General features: G+C 49.8%; 2 non-coding genes and 2 pseudogenes across 2 annotated transcripts; all 4 read left to right on the forward strand.

Moving 5' to 3' along the window:
• Positions 1 to 2,657: 2,657 nt before the first annotated feature.
• On the forward strand, positions 2,658 to 2,833 carry LOC140397262 (U2 spliceosomal RNA; annotated as a pseudogene).
• A 6,156-nt stretch (positions 2,834 to 8,989) lies between these two features.
• On the forward strand, positions 8,990 to 9,172 carry LOC140397219 (U2 spliceosomal RNA). The gene has a single exon (XR_011936767.1). It is a non-coding gene; the product is annotated as a U2 spliceosomal RNA (small nuclear RNA).
• Positions 9,173 to 15,012: 5,840 nt separating this feature from the next.
• LOC140397867 (U2 spliceosomal RNA) lies at positions 15,013 to 15,202 on the forward strand. The gene has a single exon (XR_011937290.1). It is a non-coding gene; the product is annotated as a U2 spliceosomal RNA (small nuclear RNA).
• Positions 15,203 to 21,347: 6,145 nt separating this feature from the next.
• On the forward strand, positions 21,348 to 21,528 carry LOC140397155 (U2 spliceosomal RNA; annotated as a pseudogene).
• Positions 21,529 to 22,358: the final 830 nt, after the last annotated feature.

A 22,358-nucleotide genomic window follows, 5' to 3' on the forward strand; every position in this document is an offset into this window, starting at 1 on the left:
AGAGCCAGCAAGCCTCGCTCTACACCTCGGAGGCCTCCAAGGTTATCTTCCGTTCCAGAGTCCGCTCCGTGGAGCAGGACGAAAAGTGCTCACGATTCTTCTTCCAAAAGGTGCACAGAGACACCTCTGTGATCAGCAGCCTGAAGGAAGAAGATGGCTCTGAAAAGTCATCGCAGTCTGACATCCTGAGGATCAGCCAATCCTTTTATGCCGGACTATATGACCTGAAGCCAACAGATAGCACTGTTTCCCAGACCTTCCTGTCGACTATCACGGAGGTCATAGGCGACAGCGAGCTGGAAAACCTGGACAAACCACTAACTCTGGACGAGCTGACAAAGGCCGCCAAGTCCTTCGAGACGAGTAAAACTCCCGGAAGCGACGGCTTACCGGTTGAGTTGTATTCGGCTCTGTGGGACTGGATGGGCCCAGACCTGCTGGAAGTGTACGAGAGTATGCTTCTGGAAGGCAGCATGTCAGAGTCCATGAGGAAAGGCATCATCACCCTCATCTACAAACAGAAGGGGGAAAGGGAAGAAATTCGAAATTGGCGACCCATTTCACTGTTGAATGTGGACTACAAAATTCTAGCAAAGGTCATCGCCAATCGGGTCAGGTCTGCTCTGGAGTCGGTGATCCACCCTGACCAGACCTGTGCTGTACCCGGCAGGAAGATCTCTGATAGCCTCGCGCTACTCAGGGATACGATCGCCTACGTGCAGGACAGGGGGGTGGACACTTGCCTCATCAGCCTTGACCAGGAGAAGGCTTTTGACAGAATATCGCACACCTACATGATGGATGTGCTCTCCAAAATGGGGTTTGGGGAGGGAATTCGCAATTGGATCAAACTGCTCTACACAAACATCTATAGCGCAGTCTCAATCAATGGGTGGGAATCAGAAAAGTTCCAGATCAGATCTGGAGTCAGGCAGGGCTGCCCTCTCTCCTCTGCCCTTTTTGTGTGCTGCATAGAACCCTTTGCCGAGTCCATCAGGAGGGATCCGGGTATAAGAGGAGTGACGATCCCAGGCAGTGGAGGCATGCAAGTCAAGGCCTCCCTGTACATGGACGACGTGGCCGTCTTCTGCTCGGATCCTGCGTCTGTACGCAGGCTCTTGACCACCTGCGACCAGTTTGAACTGGCCTCTGGAGCCAAGGTAAACCGGGGCAAGAGCGAGGCCATGTTCTTTGGGAACTGGGCCGACCGGTCCTTTGTCCCCTTCACTGTCAGGTCAGATTACCTGAAGGTGCTGGGGATATGGTTCGGAGCTGCTGGGGCGTGCACCAAAAACTGGGAGGAGCGCATAGGAAAGGTAAGACAGAAACTGGGCTGGTGGGAGCAACGCTCCCTCTCCATTGCAGGCAAAACCCTGGTCATCAGGTGTGAGGTACTCTCGGTGCTACTGTACGTGGCGCAGGTCTGGCCCATAACCCGACCCTACGCCACAGCAGTCACCCGGGCCATCTTCAAATTTATCTGGGGATCCAAAATGGACCGTGTCCGAAGGGACACCATGTACAAACCTCTGGAGAAGGGAGGGCGGAACGTACCCAAACCCTCCCTCATCCTGTTGGCCACCTTTGTGTCCAGCTGCATCAAGCTGTGCGTGGACCCCCAGTATGCAAACACCAAGTGTCACTACATACTGAGGTTCTACCTGTCCCCGGTGTTGCGAAGGATGGGCCTGGCCTCATTGCCGCGGAACGCTCCAAGTAGTTGGACCGTACCGTACCACCTGTCCTTTGTGGAAAAGTTTTTGAAGGAAAACACCTTTGACCACAAGGAAATGAAGCAGTGGTCAGCACATAATGTCCTCGAGGCCCTCAGGGAAAAGGAGACCGTGGAGGACGTTGGATGGTTCCCTGAGCAGACTGCCAGAGTCATCTGGCAGAACGCCTCATCACCAGAACTTTCAAACAAGCACCAAGACCTAGCTTGGCTGGTGGTGAGAAGGGCCCTCCCTGTCAGATTCTTCATGCACACCCGAAGGCTCTGCACCAATGCACGCTGCCCTCGGAGTGGCTGTGGGGGAAATGAGACGGTCACACACCTCCTTGTGGAATGTGCCTTTGCAAAGAAGATCTGGAGAGAGATGCATTGGTATTTGTCAAGGTTTATCCCAAACAGATCTGTGACACAGGACTCTGTGCTCTACGGACTGTTTCCAGGGACACACACCGAGACAAATGTCAACTGCTGCTGGAAGGTCATCAACTCGGTAAAAGACGCTCTTTGGTCTGCCCGAAACTTGCTGATCTTCCAGTGCAAAGAATTGTCCTCGACCGAGTGTTGCAGACTGGCACATTCCAAGGTCCAGGACTACGTGCTGAGGGACGCACTCAAGCTTGGGGCAGCTGCCGCCAAGGCGCAATGGGGAAAGACCACTGTGTAAGGTCTTTCCAGCAAATGTACACCGAGGGGCGCGTAACAGTGTAAAGCCCCTCGGTCTGGGCAACCAACACTCCAATGTACAAAAAAAACTGGCACTGTAAATATTTAAGAAGGAATTGTAATGTAAAGAGTGATATGTGTATGACAATATCAAAATTGAATGAAAGAAAGTCAAGGCAACATGTAACCCTGCCGGAAATGTACAGTCAAGACAATTTGAAATGTTTCTGTAATGCTCATGATAAATTTTTATGAATAAAGTATATTTTTTTGGAAAAAAAAACATCTGTTCTTATCAGTTAAATATCTGATATGTCCTCAATCTGGGGACCGAATATTAAATTGATTTTTAGGACTCGGAGATGGTTAAGGGGCTTGCTCCTTCCGCTCCACGCATCAACCTGGTCTTGCAGTGCTTCCAGGAATGGTGCCTTCACCCCGCTTTGGGGCGAAAATGTATAAAAGCAGAAAATGCCGCAAAACCTGCCTACCCCTTTTCTCTGTTGTCCAGTTGCCTCATCTTGACCAATTTAAAGCATTTCAAGCTCCAAAGCATTGCTAGCTTTTCTGCTGGCGGGAGCTTCGTGCACTAATGTTGCGAGTCGATGGACTCGAGGACTTTCGGCAGCCAGGCTCCGTTTTCAGCTGATATGCCGCACAGATTTCCTGCTGCTTTTTACAGGCCACTCACCCTCACCCTCGGATGCCGACTTGCCTTCTCCTCACTTCAGTTACCACATCCCTTCATCCTGCACAACGGGATACTGTTGCGACAGACTGAACGGCATCCTGTTTGGATGTAGGTATACCTTCACGGCGTCTCTTTTAGTTCTCCTGACTCCACGACCAACACGCCAGGGTGGAGCTCAGGGAGACTAGACATTGCCCTCTGTTGGATTCCGCCAGTACTTGCTGTTTGCACGGATTGCCCTTTGTTCGGCAAAGGTGGAGATGACTTCGACTCCCTCCATTGGGTGTCACTGGGCCTTCAGAGCGTCTCCATTTCATCTGGTGACGACAGGGGACGGCTTGCCAGAGGAAGTCTTCGTGTTGTGTTTTACTGGTTCTGCATGCACAGACTCCACCGTGCTCGGCCAAGCTGGATGTCTCTTGACCAACAGTGAGCGTAGACTAAAAGTTCCAAAGCACAGTCGAGCGCAGCAAGGTGCACCTGAATGTCGGTGGACGAGGAGGACATGAGCCATTGCCGGAAAATATGGGCGATCGCTTCTCGGCCTTTTGGCTAAAATCAAGTGCAGTCTCATTTGATCGAGAGAAGCTGAGGATTTCCATGTCGATCGTGGATTGGACAACTCGGAGGGATTGAAGTCGGCAAAGAGGAAACGTTTGGAGCTTGGCTGCTATTGGTGAATCTACATGCTGGCCTAAACCTCGGTTTTAGGCCTAACGCCGATACAGTTTCACACCCAACGTACGAGCTATGGATGCAGCTGCATCCCGACCACCAGGCTGGGGAGTGCGAAACACTGTCCGAGTCACAGTAAAGAAAACGGAGGGAGAGTCACCTTTGGACCGGAAACACTTCGTGAAGAGGGTGCTGCTCGAGTGTTGTGGGTTTAAAACAACAGAGATCTTCTGCTTGCAAAACTTCCCCAAGAATGGTTTCTTTGATGTCACCTTCAAGAGCGTCGCAGCGTGCATCAAATTCTTGAACGTCTTCAAGGAAAAAGGAAACCAGAGTCCCCTGTCGATCCTGACTGCGGAGCCTCTGTTTACGCTACCGGCACAGCGAAATCGGGTTGTTACACTTCACACGTACAACCCCCACGTCCCTGTGTCTGATGTGCTCACGTTCCTCGCCAGGTACGCTCAGCTGAAAAGTGACAGCGTGCAAGTGAAAGACACCTTCGGCATCTGGACAAGTGAGCACCAGGTCAAGGTGACCCAAAGAATGGACAGCAAAGGAGCCATTCTGCATCACCCCTCCAATTTCGCTATTGGAGTAAATCGTGGCTACCTCTACTACGTGGGACAGCCACGAGTATGCCACGCCTGTGGCAAAATGGGGCATGTTGCCGCAAACTGCAGTGTGACCTTCTGCAAGAACTGCAGGCAGGAGGGACACATGACTAAGGACTGCAATGAAGACAAGTGCTGCAACCTGTGTGGGGAGGCCGGCCATCTTTACAGGGCCTGCCCGAAACGCGGGGCGACATATGCACAGATCATCAGCAGCGGAGTCAAAAAGGCGACCAGAGAGGAGGAGCATACACCCTCCACCGAAAAAGACACCACGGTTCAGAATGAGGAAAAGCAACAGAAGGGCCCCCAACAAAAAGAGGAGGCCCCAGCACCTCCTGACAACCCAACCCCAGCCCCATCTAATGAGGAACACACAATGGAAGAGGAAGAGGATGGGACAAAGAATAAAGAGCCCTGGGAAATCGTGAACAGGGACAAACGAAAGAGAAAACAAAAACACAAACTGAAGAACCCCCTGAGGGGTAGTGGCAAAAAGCGACACCTCTCAGCCGGCGCACTTAGTGCCGACACCTCATCCGATGAGGGAAAACAGGACAAGAATCGGCCTCAGATAAAGAGGCAAAGCACCAACGTGGAACGGAAGGCACAGACCCCCGCCCCCCCAGACCACCGACCGGGAAGAAAACAAGGTCACAGACCAACCCCCGATAGCAGCGAGCAGCAACAACCCAGGTGAAGACCGGCCTGCAACCCCAACACCTACTGACTGCCACGACGAACCCCAGGGCTACACCACCCCCCCCCCCATTGCATCTGCATCAAAATCACTGGGCCAGTACGGACCAGAACAGTTTTCCCAGCCCTGCAACTGTGCTAAAGTTTGCGAGCACCACCGGCATGCTTGGGAACATTCAACAGCTGGAACAGCCATCTGTATAGACTCTGGACTCTTGGTACTGGTAAATCTATCTTTTTATAATGGGTTTAAAAATTGCATCCATAAATGTGCGAAGCATCAAAGATACTTCGCGGTGTGTAGCCACACTCAACTATTTGGCAAATGTAAAAGCTGACCTACTGTTCTTGCAGGAGTGCGGAATTCCGCACCTCAGCAACTACAGGCGCTGGTCGAGCTGGTGGTCCCACGGGCCATCCATCTGGTCAGGAGGAAACGACTGCCGCTCCTCCGGCCTGGGTATTCTGCTGCGGGGAGGCAACTTCACCATCTCCGACGTTAAGGAGGTGGTGGGCGGGCGCCTCCTCGTAGCAGACGTGAAATACAAAAACACCCCTCTCAGACTTATTAATGTGTACGCCCCGGCCGTAAAAAGTGAGCGGCTGGCAGTTCTTCAGCAACTCCCAATGCTGTTGGCCACCTCCAAGCCGGTCATCCTGGGTGGTGACTTCAACTGCATCATCGATGCGGCTGGACGATCCAGCAAAGCCGACAGCAAACTAGACGCCACGTCCAGACTCCTGATGGAAACGGTAAAAGACGCCAAGCTGCTCGACGTCTGCAGCAACCCTGCAGACGGCGCGCAGCGTCGATACACATGGTCACGGCCAGACGGGTCCGTCCGCTCCAGGATAGACTTCTTTTTTGTGTCCCGAGCTTTCACGGTCAGGTCCACCGACGTAACGCCGGTGTTCTTCTCTGACCACTGCCTCCTACTGGCCGACTGCCACCTGCAGGAAGACCAGGGGGTAGGCAGGGGGACGTGGAAGCTAAATGCAAAACTGCTGACCCCTGAGAACATCGAGGAACTCAGGAGCGATTACAAAGGTTGGAGAACCGTGAAAACCCTCTTTGAGGCCCCACATCTCTGGTGGGAAGCAATCAAGGGGAATATCAAGAGGTTTTTCATCCTCAAGGGCGTTCAAAAGGTGAGAGAGAGAGACGAGGGGTCATGTCCAGGCTCCAGAAAAGTATGCAAAATTTGCTCCAGCTGCAGTCGATGGGGGTGGATGTCAAGGAGGATCTCCAAGAGGTGAAGAGCCAGCAAGCCTCGCTCTACACCTCGGAGGCCTCCAAGGTTATCTTCCGTTCCAGAGTCCGCTCTGTGGAGCAGGACGAAAAGTGCTCACGCTTCTTCTTCCAAAAGGTGCACAGAGAGACCTCTGTGATCAGCAGCCTGAAGGAAGAAGATGGCTCTGAAAAGTCATCGCAGTCTGACATCCTGAGGATCAGCCAATCCTTTTATGCCGGACTGTATGACCTGAAGCCAACAGATAGCACTGTTTCCCAGACCTTCCTGTCGACTATCACGGAGGTCAGAGGCGACAGCGAGCTGGAAAACCTGGACAAACCACTAACTCTGGACGAGCTGACAAAGGCCGCCAAGTCCTTCGAGACGAGTAAAACTCCCGGAAGCGACGGCTTACCGGTTGAGTTGTATTCGGCTCTGTGGGACTGGATGGGCCCAGACCTGCTGGAAGTGTACGAGAGTATGCTTCTGGAAGGCAGCATGTCAGAGTCCATGAGGAAAGGCATCATCACCCTCATCTACAAGCAGAAGGGGGAAAGGGAAGAAATTCGAAATTGGCGACCCATTTCACTGTTGAATGTGGACTACAAAATTCTAGCAAAGGTCATCGCCAATCGGGTCAGGTCTGCTCTGGAGTCGGTGATCCACCCTGAAAAGACCTGTGCTGTACCCGGCAGGAAGATCTCTGATAGCCTCGCGCTACTCAGGGATACGATCGCATACGTGCAGGACAGGGGGGTGGACACTTGCCTCATCAGCCTTGACCAGGAGAAGGCTTTTGACAGAATATCGCACACCTACATGATGGATGTGCTCTCCAAAATGGGGTTTGGGGAGGGAATTCGCAATTGAATCAAACTGCTCTACACAAACATCTATAGCGCTGTCTCAATCAATGGGTGGGAATCAGAAAAGTTCCAGATCAGATCTGGAGTCAGGCAGGGCTGCCCTCTCTCCTCTGCCCTTTTTGTGTGCTGCATAGAACCTTTTGCCGAGTCCGTCAGGAGGGATCCGGGTATAAGAGGAGTGACGATCCCAGGCAGTGGAGGCATGCAAGTCAAGGCCTCCCTGTACATGGACGACGTTGCCGTCTTCTGCTCGGATCCTGCGTCTGTACGCAGGCTCTTGACCACCTGCGACCAGTTTGAACTGGCCTCTGGAGCCAAGGTAAACCGGGGCAAGAGCGAGGCCATGTTCTTGGGGAACTGGGCCGACCGGTCCTTTGTCCCCTTCACTGTCAGGTCAGATTACCTGAAGGTGCTGGGGATATGTTTCGGAGCTGCTGGGGCGTGCACCAAAAACTGGGAGGAGCGCATAGGAAAGGTAAGACAGAAACTGGGCTGGTGGGAGCAACGCTCCCTCTCCATTGCGGGCAAAACCCTGGTCATCAGGTGTGAGGTACTCTCGGTGCTACTGTACGTGGCGCAGGTCTGGCCCATAACCCGACCCTACGCCACAGCAGTCACCCGGGCCATCTTCAAATTTATCTGGCGATCCAAAATGGACCGTGTCCGAAGGGACACCATGTACAAACCTCTGGAGAAGGGAGGGCGGAACGTACCCAACGCCTCCCTCATCCTGTTGGCCACCTTTGTGTCCAGCTGCATCAAGCTGTGCGTGGATCCCCAGTATGCAAACACCAAGTGTCACTACATACTGAGGTTCTACCTGTCCCCGGTGTTGCGAAGGATGGGCCTGGCCTCATTGCCGCGGAACGCTCCAAGTAGTTGGACCGTACCGTACCACCTGTCCTTTGTGGAAAAGTTTTTGAAGGAAAACACCTTTGACCACAAGGCAATGAAGCAGTGGTCAGCACGTAATGTCCTCGAGGCCCTCAGGGAAAAGGAGACCGTGGAGGACGTTGGATGGTTCCCTGAGCAGACTGCCAGAGTCATCTGGCAGAACGCCTCATCACCAGAACTTTCAAACAAGCACCAAGACCTAGCTTGGCTGGTGGTGAGAAAGGCCCTCCCTGTCAGATTCTTCATGCACACCCGAAGGCTCTGCACCAATGCACGCTGCCCTCGGAGTGGCTGTGGGGGAAATGAGACGGTCACACACCTCCCTGTGGAATGTGCCTTTGCAAAGAAGGTCTGGAGAGAGATGCAGTGGTATTTGTCAAGGTTTATCCCAAACAGATCTGTGACACAGGACTCTGTGCTCTACGGACTGTTTCCAGGGACACACACCGAGACAAATATCAACTGCTGCTGGAAGGTCATCAACTCGGTAAAAGACGCTCTTTGGTCTGCCCGAAACTTGCTGATCTTCCAGTGCAAAGAATTGTCCTCGACCGAGTGTTGCAGACTGGCACATTCCAAGGTCCAGGACTACGTGCTGAGGGACGCACTCAAGCTTGGGGCAGCTGCCGCCAAGGCGCAATGGGGAAAGACCACTGTGTAAAGTCTTTCCAGCAAATGTACACCGAGGGGCGCGTAAAAGTGTAAAGCCCCTCGGTCGGGGCAACCAACACTCCAATGTATAAAACAAACATGACAATGTAAATATTTAAGAAGGAATTGTAATGTAAAGAGTGATATGTGTATGACAATATCAAAATTGAATGAAAGAAAGTCAAGGCAACATGTAACCCTGCCGGAAATGTACAGTCAAGACAATTTGAAATCTTTCTGTAATACTCATGATAAATTTTTATGAATAAAGTATATTTTTTGAAAAAAAAAAAAAAAAAAAATCTGTTCTTATCAGTTTAATATCTGATATGTCCTCAATCTGGGGACCGAATATTAAATTGATTTTTAGGACTCGGAGATCGTTCAGGGGCTTGCTCCTTCCGCTCCACGCATCAACCTGGTCTTGCAGTGCTTCCAGGAATGGTGCCCTCTCCCCGCTTTGGGGCGCAAAATGTATAAAAGCAGAAAATGCCGCAAAACCTGACTTCCCCTTTTCTCTCTTGTCCAGTTTTCTCATCCTGACCAATTTAAGGCCTTTCAGGCTCCAAAGCATTGCCAGTTTTTCTGCTGGCGGGAGCTTCGTGCACGAATGTTGTGAGCCGATGGACTCGCGGACTTGCGGCAGGCAGGCTCCGTTTTCAGCTGATAGGCCACACAGATTTCCTGCTGCTCTTTACAGGCCACTCACCTTCACACTCGGATGCTGACTTGCCTTCTCCTCACTTCAGTTACCACATCCCTTCATCCTGCACAACGGGGAAGTGTGGCGACAGACTGAACGGCATTCTCTTTGGATGTAGGTATACCTTCACGGCGTCTCTTTTCGTTCTCCTGACTCCACGACCAACACGCTAGGGTTGAGCTCAGGGAGACTAGACATTGCCCCCTGTTGGATACCGCCAGTACTTGCTGCTTGCACGGATTGTCCTTTGTTCGGCAAAGGTGGAGATTTCTTCGACTCTCTCCGTTGGGTGTCACTGGCCTTCACAGCGTCTCCATTTCATCTGGTGACGACAGGTGACGGCTTGCCAGACGATGTCTTCCTGTTGTGTTTTACTGGTTCTGCATGCTCAGACTCCACCGTCCTCGGCCAAGCTGGATGTCTCTTGACCAACAGTGAGCGTAGCCTGAAAGTTCCAAAGCACAGTCGAGCGCAGCAATAGCGCACAACAGTCCATCAATTGTATTTAAACAGTGCCCTCGAGTCAATTAAATGCATTTCAACAGTGCCCGATTGTGAATCAAATGCATTTAAACAGTGCCCTAAGTTAAATCAAATGCATTCAAACAATGCCCTACAGTGAACCAAACGTTTTTGAACTGTGCTTTCTAGTAAATCAAATGTATTTAAATAGTGCCCTACAGTAAATGAAATGCATTTAAACAGTGACACAGTAAATCAAATGTATTTAAACAGGCGCTGCAATAAATTAAATGCGTTTAAACAGTGCCCTACCGGAAACTAAATGCATTTAAAAAGTGCCATGAAGTAAATCAAATGCATTCAAACAGTGCCCGACAGTGAGCCAAATATATTAAATCGTGATTTATAGTAAATTAATTGCATTTAAACAGTGCCTGACAGTAAATCAAAAGTATTTAAATTTGCGCCTTGGAATAAATTAAATGCGTTTACACAGTGTCCGACACGAAATCAAACGCATTGAAACAATGCCCTCCAGTAAGTCAAGTGCATTTAAACAGTGCCCGGCAGCAAACTAAAGGCATTTAAACAGTGCCCTGCAGTAAATCAAATGCATTTAAACTGCCCGACAGTAAATCAAATGTATTTAAACAGTGCCCCAGAATACATCCAAAGTATTTAAACAGTGTACTGCAGTGAATAAAATATAATTAAATAGCGCACAACAGTCCATCAAATGTATTTAAACAGTGCCCCAGAATAAATCCAAAGTATTTAAACAGTGTACTGCAGGAAATCAAATACAATTGAATAGCGCACAACAGTCCATCAAATGCATTTAAACATTGCCCTCGAGTCAATTAAATGCATTTAAACAGTGCCCTACAGTAAATCAAATGCATTTGAACAGTGGCCTAAAATAAATCAATTATATCTAAACGGTGCCAAATGTATTTAAACAGTTCTTTATAGTATATTAAATGCATTTAAACAGTGCCGACAATAAATCAAATGTATTTAAACAGTGCCCCGACAGTCAATCAAATGCGTTGAAACACTGCGCAAGAGTAAAACAAATACTTTTAAACAGTGCACCACAGTAAATCAAATGCATTTAAACAGTGCCCTACAGTAAATCAAATGCATTTAAACAGTGCCCTACAGTAAATCAAATGCATTTAAACAGTGCCCTACAGTAAATCAAATGCATTTAAACAGTGCCCAACAGTAAATCAAATGCATTTTTTTCCCTACAGTAAACTAATTGCATTTAAATAGTGCCCGATACTCAAATGCATTTAAACATTGCCCTCCTGTGAATCAAAAGCATTTAAACAGTGTTCTACGTTAAATCAAATGCATTTAAACAGTGCCCTACAGTAAACCAAATGCATTTAAACAGTGACATAGTAAATCAAATGTTTTTAAACAGGCGCTACAATAAATCAAATGCATTTAATCAGTATCCTACAGTGAACTAAATGCATTATTAAAATGCCCTGCAGTGAATCAAATGCATTCAAACAGTGCCCTACAGTATACGAAATGCTTTTAAACAGTTTCTGACAGTTATCTGAATGCATTTAAAGAGTGCCCAACACTCAAATGCATATAAGTAGTGCCCTACAGTAAATTAAATGAATGTAAACAGTGCCCTGTTGTAAACCAAATGCGTTTAAATAGTGCGGTGAAGTAAATGAAATGCATTCAAACTGTGCCCTACAATAAATCAAACGCATTTTAACAGTGCCCATAGTAAATCAATGCATTTAAACAGTGCCCTACAGGAAATCAAATGCATTTATACAGTGCCCTACAGTAAACCAAATGCATTTAAACAGTGCCCTATAGTCAATCAAATGTATTTAAACAGTGCCCTACAGTCAAACGGACCTTATTTAAACAGAGCCTTACAGTAACACAGCAATTAAAAGTGCCCTACTGTAATCGGACTTAAAATGTGGCAATAATAAATCATGTTTTTAAACATTAAACATGTTTATGTAAAGCGAATTGCTTTGGAGACCTAAAAAACAACTTTCCCGAGGCCAGTATATGCCCTTCCAAAAACTGAACGGGATCCAGCCAAAATAATACTGTTCCATATTTCTATCCAGCATATTAATTCTGCTCCATTTTAATATGCAGCCATATTAAAACGGCTCCATATTAATACTGTTCCATATTAATACTCTTCCACATTAATACTGTTCCATATTAATACTGTTCCATATTCGTGCTGCTTCACTTTAAGACCGTTACAAATGAGTACTGTTCCCTATTAATGTCCAGCATATAAACATTGTTCCATATTAATATTCGCTCATATTATAACTTTTCCATATTAGTAGTGTTCCATATTAATACTGTTCTATATGATTACTGTTACATATTAATATCCAGCCATGTTAACGCTGTTCCATATTAGTACTGTTCCATATTAATATCTGGCCATTTTAATATCCGGCTATATTAACACTGTTCCATACTAATACAGTTCCATATTAACATCCAGCCACATTCCATATTAATAATAATTATCTTTGTCACAAGTAGTCTTACATTAACACAACAACGAAGTTACTGTGAAAAGCCCTTCGTCGCCACATTCTGGCGCCTGTTCGGGGACACAGAGGGAGAATTCAGAATGTCCAATTCACCTAACAAGCACGTCTTTCGGGCCTTGTGGGAGGAAACCGGAGCACCCGCAGGAAATGCACGCAGACACCGGGAGAACCTGCAGGCTCCGCAAAGAGAGTGACCCAATCTAGGAATCAAATCTGGGACCCTGGAGCTGTGAAGATATGGTTCCATATTAATACTGTTCCATATTAGTACTGTTCCATATTAATATTCAGCCATATCAATACTATTCCATATTAATACGGTTCCAAGTTAATATGCAGCCATATTATTACTGCTCCATATGAATAATGTTCCATATTAATATCCAGCCACATTAATGCTGTTCCATACCAATATGGTTCCATATTAATATGCAGCCAGATTAATACGTTTTTGCTCAATGCCTGCTACCCCGCCCCCCACATGGAGGTTGGACATGGCCCGACTTGCCCAGAATGCTTTGTGCAAGAAAATATCACAGGCCACAGATGACTATATTATTAATAACTAGAATGGGGAAGTCCCGCCCTTCACGCTCTGGGAGGCCACGAAGGCTGAGATCAGGGGTGATATCATGGCCAAGAACGCACGTAGAGACAACGTAGAGAGGGCGGCTAGGCGACAGTTGTGGACTCCATACTGGAGGTAGACAGGCGATACTCTGAGGGCCCGAACAAAGAACTCCTGGCGGAGAGGAAAAAGCTACAAATGGACTTTGATCTGCTCTCCACGAGGGAAGCATTGCAGCAACTCCGCCAGGTACGGGAGACCCTTTACGAACACGGAGATAAAGCCAGCCACTGCTGGTTCGCCAGCTGAGAAAGCAGGCAGCCACGGGGGTAATAGCTCAGATTAGAAGCAGCAGACCGAATCCAGTGGCAGAGCCAAAAAATGTCTACGAGGCATTTGAGACCTTCTGCCGGGGGCTATTCACCTACAAGCCCTCAGCTTAGGGATGAAACAGTTCATCGATGGATGGGACACGCCAGTTGTGACACAGGCTGAAAATGGGACTGGAAGCACCTGTAAAACTGGGAGAAGGATAGCGCAGTGGTGAGCCCTCGTTCCTCATGGTCCCGCCCGCCCCACACATCCCTGTGACGATGGATGTGGCTGTCCTGCAACCCAGTTTTGTGTAGAAGCTGGGATTCGTCTTTCTGGAGCGCAGGAGGTTAGGGGGAATTTAAACAAGTCTTCAACGTCATAAAGATTTTTTTTTAATGATAGAAATGGATAGATCCTCTGCCCCCAATTGCTCGACTGCATAAATCCCACCTTAGTTAGTGTCCCAATCCACCGGACTTTCCACAATACCATATCCAGCTCTGCTCAGGAAGAATAATTGTTTTCCTATCCAGCCGACTGTTCTATATTGAAGAAGCTGGTGAACTTTAGAAGGACAATTCTGCCTTCCTATCCACACTGCTATTCACACATCAGTGCACGACGTCGAGATATACTTTGGACTGACTTTTCTGTGTCATTTTTGGCTCTATTGTTCATAAAAACAGATCAAGCTGAGCTGTACGAGATCTGCGTGTCGCCAGTGCACTCTGCTGAACACATCCAGATATAGTCTGGAGTAATATTTCGCTCTTCCGTTCTAACCTGGTGCTCCAACGGACACATGCACCTGCCCTGCAGCCGAACATGTATGTGTTTCATTTCCCAACCACTGTCCACACCCACTGACCCAAGCTGTACTTCAGAAGCCAATCTGCCTGTGCCATTCGCCTTGGATTGTTTCGAAATCCCACGTCAGGCTCGAATGCAGGTTACGATTCTTTATAGAATCATAGAATCCCTACAGAGCGGAAGGCGGGTCATTCGGCCCAACGAGTCTGCACCAGCCCTTAGAAAGAGCAACCTATTTAAGCCCACACCGCCACCCTATCCACATTCCCGCAACCCAAACTAACCTAAAGGGCAATTTAGCACGGCGAATCCACCTGACTTGCACATATTTGGACTGTGGGAGGAAAACAGAGAACCCAGAGGAAACCGTGTCAGAGAAAGTGCAAACTCCACATGGACAGACATCCGAGGCTGGAATTGAACCTGGGTTGCTGGCGCGCTGAGGCAAGCGTGCAAACTACTGTGACACCGGATTGCAGCCTCCTGGACTCTGCACTGCACAGATTCACCGTGTAGGACAATCTCTGGGGTCTCTGACAGCCTCTTTTTTGTTTTACAATGAAATACACAGTTCTTAAAATTTAGAGTAGTCAATTATTTTTCCAATTTATGGTGGCTAATCCACCTACCTCTCACATCTTTGAGTTGTGGGGTGAGACTCACGCAGAACCGGGGAGAATGTGCAAACTCCATGCGGCCAGTGACCCGGGGCCGGGGTCGCAATGTGGACTGGGAACTTAAGGAAATTAGGAGAGCAAAAACGGTACATGAAAGGATACAGGCAGGTAAAATGAACGAACGTCCTAAGTAATTTTACCAGCTCATTAAGGGTAAAAGGATAACTCGGGAAATAGCCGGAAAACATGGGCTATCGCTTCTCGGCCTTTTGGTTCAGATCAAGTGTAGTATCTGTTCTTATCAGTTTAATATCTGGTATGTCCCCTTCGGGGGACCGAATATTAAATTGATTTTTGGGACACGGAGATGGTTCAGGGGCTTTCTTGCTCCGCTCCAGGCATCAACCCGGTCTTGCAATGTTTCCAGGAATGGTGCCTTCACCCCGCTTTGGGCACAAATAGTGCAAACGCAGAAAATGGCGCAAAACCTGGCTTCCCCTCTTCTGTCTTGTCCAGTTGTCTCATCCTGACCAATTAAAACATTTTCAGGCTCCAGAGCATTGCTAGCTTTTCTGCTGGCGGGCGCTTCGCGCACTAATGTCGTGAGCCTATGGGCTCGCGGACTTGCGGCAGCCAGGCTCCGTTTTCAGCTGATATGCCAAACAGATATCCTGCTGCTTTTTACAGGCCACTCACCCTCACCCTCGGATGCCGACTTGCCTTCTCCTCACTTCAGTTACCACATCCCTTCATCCTGCACAACGGGGAAGTGTGGCGACAGACTGAACGGCATCCTGATTTGGATGTAGGTTTACCTTCACGGCGTCTCTTTTCGTTCTCGTGACTCCACGACCAACACGCCAGGGTGGAGCTCAGGGAGACTAGACATTGCCCCCTGTTGGATTCCGCCAGTACTCGCTGCTTGCACGGATTGCCCTTTGTTCGGCAAAGGTGGAGATTTCTTCGACTCCCTCCGTTGGGTGTCACTGGGCCTTCACAGCGTCTCCATTTAATCTGGTGACGACAGGGGGCGGCTTGCCAGACGATGTCTTCCTGTTGTGTTTTACTGGTTCTGCATGCACAGACTCCACCGTGCTCGGCCAAGCTGGAGGTCTCTTGACCAACAGTGACCGTAGACTAAAAGTTCCAAAGCACAGTCGAGCGCAGCAAGGTGCTCCTGAAAGTCGGTGGACGAGGAGGACAAGAGCCATAGCCGGAAAATATTGGCTATCGCTTCTCGGCCTTTTGCCTGAGATCAAGTGTAGTCTCATTTGATCGTGGGAAGCTGAGGATCTCGATGACGATCGTGGATTGGAGAACTCGGAGGAATTGAAGTCGTCAAAGAGGAATCGTTTGGAGCTTGGCTGCTATTGGTGGATCGACATACTGGCCTAAATCTCTGGTTTAGGCCTAACGCCGAAACAGTTCAGACCCAACGTACGAGCTATGGATGCAGCTGCATCCCGACCACCAGGCTGGGGAGTGCGAAACACTGTCCGAGTCACAGTGAAGAAAACGGAAGGAGAGTCACCTTTGGATCGGATACTCTTCGTGAAGCGGGTGCTGCTCGAGTGTTGTGGGTTTAAAGCAACAGAAATCTTCTGCTTGCAAAACTTCCCCAAGAATGGCTTCTTTGATGTCACCTTCAAGAGCGGCGCAGCGTGCATCAAATTCTTGAACGTCTTCAAGGAAAAAGGTAACCAGAGTCCCCTGTCGATCCTGACTGCGGAGCCTCTGTTTACGCTACCGGCACAGCGAAATCGGGTTGTTACACTGCACACGTACAACCCCCACGTCCCTGTGTCTGATGTGCTCACGTTCCTCGCCAGGTACGCTGAGCTGAAAAGTGACAGCGTGCAAGTGAAAGACACCTTCGGCATCTGGACAAGTGAGCACCAGGTCAAGGTGACCCTAAGAACGGACAGCAACGGAGCCATCCTGCATACCCCCTCCAATTTCGCTATTGGAGTAAATCGTGGCTACCTCTACTACGTGGGACAGCCACGAGTATGCCACGCCTGTGGCAAAACGGGGCATGTTGCCGCAAACAGCAGTGTGACCTTCTGCAAGAACTGCAGGCAGGAGGGACACATGACTAAGGACTGCAAGGAAGACAAGTGCTGCAACCTGTGTGGGGAGGCCGGCCATCTTTACAGGGCCTGCCCGAAACGCGGGGCGACATATGCACAGATCATCAGCAGCGGAGTCAAAAAGGCGACCAGAGAGGAGGTGCATACACCCTCCACCGAAAAAGACACCACGGTTCAGAATGAGGAAAAGCAACAGAAGGGCCCCCAACAAAAAGAAGAGGCCCCAGCACCTCCTGACAACCCAACCCCAGCCCCATCTGATGAGGAACACTCAATGGAAGAGGAAGAGGAGAGGACAAAGAATAAAGAGCCCTGGGAAACCGTGAACAGGGACAAACGAAAGAGAAAACAAAAAAACAAACTGAAGAACCCCCTGAGGGGTAGTGGCAAAAAGCGACACCTCTCAGCCGGCGCACTTAGTGCCGACACCTCATCCGATGAGGGAAAACAGAACAAGAATCGGCCTCAAATAAAGAGGCAAAGCACCAACGTGGAACGGGAGGCACAGACCCCCCCAGACCACCGACCGGGAAGAAAACAAGGTCACAGACCAACCCCCGATAGCAACGAGCAGCAACAACCCAGGTGAAGACCGGCCTGCAACCCCAACACCTACTGACTGCCACGACGAACCCCCGGGCTACACCCCCCCCCCCCCCAATGCATCTGCATCAAAATCACGGGGCCAGTACGGACCAGAACAGTTTTCTCAGCCCTGCAACTGTGCTAAAGTTTGCGAACACCACCGGCATGTTGGGGAACATTCAACAGCTGGAACAGCCAACTGTATAGACTCTGGACTCTTGAGACGGGTAAATCTATCTTTTATAATGGGGTTAAAAATTGCATCCATAAATGTGCGAAGCATCAAAGATACTTCGCGGTGTGTAGCCACACTCAACTATTTGGCAAATGTAAAAGCTGACCTACTGTTCCTGCAGGAGTGCGGAATTCCGCACCTCAGCAACTACAGGCGCTGGTCGAGCTGGTGGTCCCACGGGCCATCCATCTGGTCAGGAGGAAACGACTGCCGCTCCTCCGGCCTGGGTATTCTGCTGCGGGGAGGCAACTTCACCATCTCCGACGTTAAGGAGGTGGTGGGCGGGCGCCTCCTCGTAGCAGACGTGAAATACAAAAACACCCCTCTCAGACTTATTAATGTGTACGTCCCGGCCGTAGAAAGCGAGCGGCTGGCAGTTCTTCAGCAACTCCCACTGCTGTTGGCCACCTCCAAGCCGGTCATCCTGGGTAGCGACTTCAACTGCATCATCGATGCGGCTGGACGATCCAGCAAAGCCGACAGCAAACTAGACGCTACGTCCAGACTCCTGATGGAAACGGTAAAAGACGCCAAGCTGCTCGACGTCTGCAGCAACCCTGCAGACGGCGCGCAGCGTAGATACACATGGTCACGGCCAGACGGGTCCGTCCGCTCCAGGATAGACTTCTTTTTTGTGTCCCGAGCTTTCACGGTCACGTCCACCGACGTAACGCCGGTGTTCTTCTCTGACCACTGCCTCCTACTGGCCGACTGCCACCTGCAGGAAGACCAGGGGGTAGGCAGGGGGACATGGAAGCTAAATGTAAAACTGCTGACCCCTGATAACATCGAGGAACTCGGGAGGGATTACAAAGGTTGGAGAACCGTGAAACCCCTCTTTGAGGCCCCACATCTCTGGTGGGAAGCAATCAATGGTAATATCAAGAGGTTTTTCATCCTCAAGGGCGTTCAAAAGGTAAGAGAGACGAGGGGTCATGTCCAGGCTCCAGAAAAGTATGCAAAATTTGCTCCAGCTGCAGTCGATGGGGGTGGATGTCAAGGAGGATCTCCAAGAGGTGAAGAGCCAGCAAGCCTCGATCTACACCTCGGAGGCCTCCAAGGTTATCTTCCGTTCCAGAGTCCGCTCCGTGGAGCAGGACGAAAAGTGCTCACGCTTCTTCTTCCAAAAGGTGCACAGAGAGACCTCTGTGATCAGCAGCCTGAAGGAAGAAGGTGGCTCTGAAAAGTCATCGCAGTCTGACATCCTGAGGATCAGCCAATCCTTTTATGCCGGACTGTATGACCTGAAGCCAACAGATAGCACTGTTTCCCAGACCTTCCTGTCGACTATCACGGAGGTCATAGGCGACAGCGAGCTGGAAAACCTGGACAAACCACTAACTCTGGACGAGCTGACAAAGGCCGCCAAGTCCTTCGAGACGAGTAAAACTCCCGGAAGCGACGGCTTACCGGTTGAGTTGTATTCGGCTCTGTGGGACTGGATGGGCCCAGACCTGCTGGAAGTGTACGAGAGTATGCTTCTGGAAGGCAGCATGTCAGAGTCCATGAGGAAAGGCATCATCACCCTCATCTACAAACAGAAGGGGGAAAGGGAAGAAATTCGAAATTGGCGACCCATTTCACTGTTGAATGTGGACTACAAAATTCTAGCAAAGGTCATCGCCAATCGGGTCAGGTCTGCTCTGGAGTCGGTGATCCACCCTGACCAGACCTGTGCTGTACCCGGCAGGAAGATCTCTGATAGCCTCGCGCTACTCAGGGATACGATCGCCTACGTGCAGGACAGGGGGGTGGACACTTGCCTCATCAGCCTTGACCAGGAGAAGGCTTTTGACAGAATATCGCACACCTGCATGATGGATGTGCTCTCCAAAATGGGGTTTGGGGAGGGAATTCGCAATTGGATCAAACTGCTCTACACAAACATCTATAGCGCAGTCTCAATCAATGGGTGGGAATCAGAAAAGTTCCAGATCAGATCTGGAGTCAGGCAGGGCTGCCCTCTCTCCTCTGCCCTTTTTGTGTGCTGCATAGAACCTTTTGCCGAGTCCATCAGGAGGGATCCGGGTATAAGAGGAGTGACGATCCCAGGCAGTGGAGGCATGCAAGTCAAGGCCTCCCTGTACATGGACGACGTTGCCGTCTTCTGCTCGGATCCTGCGTCTGTACGCAGGCTCTTGACCACCTGCGACCAGTTTGAACTGGCCTCTGGAGCCAAGGTAAACCGGGGCAAGAGCGAGGCCATGTTCTTTGGGAACTGGGCCGACCGGTCCTTTGTCCCCTTCACTGTCAGGTCCGATTACCTGAAGGTGCTGGGGATATGGTTCGGAGCTGCTGGGGCGTGCACCAAAAACTGGGAGGAGCGCATAGGAAAGGTAAGACAGAAACTGGGCTGGTGGGAGCAACGCTCCCTCTCCATTGCGGGCAAAACCCTGGTCATCAGGTGTGAGGTACTCTCGGTGCTACTGTACGTGGCGCAGGTCTGGCCCATAACCCGACCCTACGCCACAGCAGTCACCCGGGCCATCTTCAAATTTATCTGGCGATCCAAGATGGACCGTGTCCGAAGGGACACCATGTACAAACCTCTGGAGAAGGGAGGGCGGAACGTACCCAACGCCTCCCTCATCCTGCTGGCCACCTTTGTGTCCAGCTGCATCAAGCTGTGCGTGGACCCCCAGTATGCAAACACCAAGTGTCACTACATACTGAGGTTCTACCTGTCCCCGGTGTTGCGAAGGATGGGCCTGGCCTCATTGCCGCGGAACGCTCCAAGTAGTTGGACCGTACCGTACCACCTGTCCTTCGTGGAAAAGTTTTTGAAGAAAAACACCTTTGACCACAAGGCAATGAAGCAGTGGTCAGCACGTAATGTCCTCGAGGCCCTCAGGGAAAAGGAGACCGTGGAGGACGTTGGATGGTTCCCTGAGCAGACTGCCAGAGTCATCTGGCAGAACACCTCATCACCAGAACTTTCAAACAAGCACCAAGACCTAGCTTGGCTGGTGGTGAGAAGGGCCCTCCCTGTCAGATTCTTCATGCACACCCGAAGGCTCTGCACCAATGCACGCTGCCCTCGGAGTGGCTGTGGGGGAAATGAGACGGTCACACACCTCCTTGTGGAATGTGCCTTTGCAAAGAAGGTCTGGAGAGAGATGCAGTGGTATTTGTCAAGGTTTATCCCAAACAGATCTGTGACACAGGACTCTGTGCTCTACGGACTGTTTCCATGGACACACACCGAGACAAATATCAACTGCTGCTGGAAGGTCATCAACTCGGTAAAAGACGCTCTTTGGTCTGCCCGAAACTTGCTGATCTTCCAGTGCAAAGAATTGTCCTCGACCGAGTGTTGCAGACTGGCACATTCCAAGGTCCAGGACTACGTGCTGAGGGACGCACTCAAGCTTGGGGCAGCTGCCGCCAAGGCGCAATGGGGAAAGACCACTGTGTAAAGTCTTTCCAGCAAATGTACACCGAGGGGAGCGTAACAGTGTAAAGCCCCTCGGTCTGGGCAACCAACACTCCAATGTATAAAACAAACATGACAATGTAAATATTTAAGAAGGAATTGTAATGTAAAGAGTGATATGTGTATGACAAGATCAAAATTGAATGAAAGAAAGTCAAGGCAACATGTAACCCTGCCGGAAATGTACAGTCAAGACAATTTGAAATGTTTCTGTCATGCTCATGATAAATTTTTATGAATAAAGTATATTTTTTTGATAAAAAAAAAAAAAAATCTGTTCTTATCAGTTTAATATCTGATATGTCCTCAATCTGGGGACCGAATATTAAATTGTTTTTTAGGACTCGGAGATGGTTCAGGGGCTTGCTCCTTCCGCTCCACGCATCAACCTGGTCTTGCAGTGCTTCCAGGAATGGTGCCCTCTCCCCGCTTTGGGGCGCAAAATGTATAAAAGCAGAAAATGCCGCAAAACCTGACTTCCCCTTTTCTCTCTTGTCCAGTTGTCTCATCCTGACCAATTTAAGGCCTTTCAGGCTCCAAAGCATTGCCAGTTTTTCTGCTGGCGGGAGCTTCGTGCACGAATGTTGCGAGCCGATGGACTTGCGGCAGCCAGGCTCCGTTTTCAGCTGTTTTGCCACACAGATTTCCTGCTGCTTTTTACAGGCCACTCACCTTCACACTCGGATGCCGACTTGCCTTCTCCTCACTTCAGTTACCACATCCCTTCATCCTGCACAACGGGGAAGTGTGGCGACAGACTGAACGGCATTCTCTTTGGATGTAGGTATACCTTCACGGCGTCTCTTTTCGTTCTCCTGACTCCACGACCAACACGCTAGGGTGGAGCTCAGGGAGACTAGACATTGCCCTCTGTTGGATACCGCCAGTACTTGCTGCTTGCACGGATTGTCCTTTGTTCGGCAAAGGTGGAGATTTCTTCGACTCTCTCCGTTTGGTGTCACTGGCCTTCACAGCGTCTCCATTTCATCTGGTGACGACAGGTGACGGCTTGCCAGACGATGTCTTCCTGTTGTGTTTTACTGGTTCTGCATGCTCAGACTCCACCGTGCTCGGCCAAGCTGGATGTCTCTTGACCAACAGTGAGCGTAGACTAAAAGTTCCAAAGCACAGTCGAGCGCAGCAAGGTGCACCTGAATGTCGGTGGACGAGGAGGACAAGAGCCATTGCCGGAAAATATGGGCCATCGCTTCTCGGCCTTTTGGCTAAGATCAAGTGTAGTCTCATTTGATCGAGAG

The sequence above is a fragment of the Scyliorhinus torazame genome, chromosome 20 (assembly GCF_047496885.1).
Source record: "Scyliorhinus torazame isolate Kashiwa2021f chromosome 20, sScyTor2.1, whole genome shotgun sequence".
Classification (NCBI taxonomy): domain Eukaryota; kingdom Metazoa; phylum Chordata; class Chondrichthyes; order Carcharhiniformes; family Scyliorhinidae; genus Scyliorhinus; species Scyliorhinus torazame.